Genomic DNA, 1550 nt, shown 5'->3' with positions numbered 1-1550 from the left:
CAGAAACCAGGCTTTGCATTTATGAAGAGAGAACAGAGAGAGATCGAAGTCCTGCTTTTTCCCTGCCCCTTCTAGCTCAGTGCTGCTCTGCTGGAGGAATTGGGGTCAAGTCTCAGGCAGGCTGCTTTGCCCCAAGACCCACTAGGTGCTACCTACTTGCATTATCACTTCTAATATCTGTCTTTGTAGAGTATAATATAAATTACTGTGCTGGTGGTGAAGCACATTGAATTGGTAACTGAAAGTCAATGTTTCGAGTCCACCAGACACTCCTCAGATGAAAAATGTACAGTCTCCTCCTATCAAGATTTACAGCCACAGAAAGCTAATGGAGGGTCTCTATGAGTTGGAATTAGTTCAATAGCTATGGGTTTTTATTACATACATTGACAGTAGAAACTTTATATACAGGGAGTTGTCATGAGTTAGAATCTTCTTGAAGGCACCTAGAAATAACATATCATAAACTGGGATCATGCTAATGAGAAACCTATACTTGGACCAGGAGGTAGTTGTCAGAACAGAGCAAGGAAACACTGCACGATGATTGAAAATTGGGAAGGGTATACACCAGGGGTGTGTCCTATCTCCATACCTTTTCAGCCTGTATGCAGAACAGATTATCCAGGAGGCTGGGCTCTATGAGAAGTGTGGCATCAGGATTGGTGGAAGATCCATCAACAATCTGTGTTATGCAGATGACACAACCCTGCTTGCTGAAACTGAAGAAGACCTAAGGCACTTGCTGCAGAGGGTCAAGGACTATGGCCTTCAATATGGATTGAGGTTCAATATCAAGAAGACAAATATTCTCACCACTGGATCAATTGGCAGCATCAGCATGGATGGTGAAGAGATTGAGATTGTTCACAGTTTTAGTTTGCTTGGCTCCAAAGTCAACACTCTTGGCACTAGTAGCCAGGAAATTAAATGACGTATTGCCATGGGAAAGTCTGCTGTTAGGGACCTCTCCAAAGTACAGAAGAGCAATGGTGTCACTCTGGAAACTAAGGTGCGTCTGACACAGGCCATGGTCTTTGCAATCACTTGTTATGCATCAGAGAGTTGCACAATGACTAGGGAGGATAGAAGGAGAATTGATGCCTTTGAGTTGTGGTGTGGGAGAAGAGTACTGAATATACCATGGACTGCTAAGAAAATAAACAGGTTCGGGCTCCGAGCCTCCGCGCCCAGAGCTCTGCGCCTGCCCGGCTGCAGCCAGCTCGCCCGGCGCCGCCGCAGCGTGCTGCCTTGGCTTCGGGGCGATCCATGGGAAGCAGCGAGGGTCAGGATGACAGATTACGGAGAGGAGCAGCGCAACGAACTGGAGGCTTTGGAGTCCATCTACCCTGACTCCTTCACAGTACTCTCAGAAACGCCACCCAGTTTTACCATTACTGTGACATCTGAGGCTGGAGAAAATGATGAAACTGTCCAGACTACGCTCAAGTTTACATATAGTGAAAAATACCCAGATGAAGTTCCCCTTTATGAAATATTCTCCCAGGAAAATCTAGCAGATGATGATATAGCAGATATTTTAAAATTAT

General features: G+C 45.5%; 1 pseudogene; it reads left to right on the top strand.

Moving 5' to 3' along the window:
- The first annotated feature begins 1291 nt into the window (after positions 1-1291).
- Positions 1292-1550, top strand: part of LOC102856403 — a 704-nt pseudogene continuing 445 nt past the window's right edge.

The sequence above is a fragment of the Elephantulus edwardii genome, unplaced genomic scaffold (assembly GCF_000299155.1).
Source record: "Elephantulus edwardii isolate Elephantulus edwardi_28Jun2011 unplaced genomic scaffold, EleEdw1.0 scaffold00028, whole genome shotgun sequence".
In the NCBI taxonomy this organism is placed as follows: Eukaryota; Metazoa; Chordata; class Mammalia; order Macroscelidea; family Macroscelididae; genus Elephantulus; species Elephantulus edwardii.
Note: the sequence above shows the minus strand (reverse complement) of the source record. Positions and strands in the feature narration are given on the sequence as shown.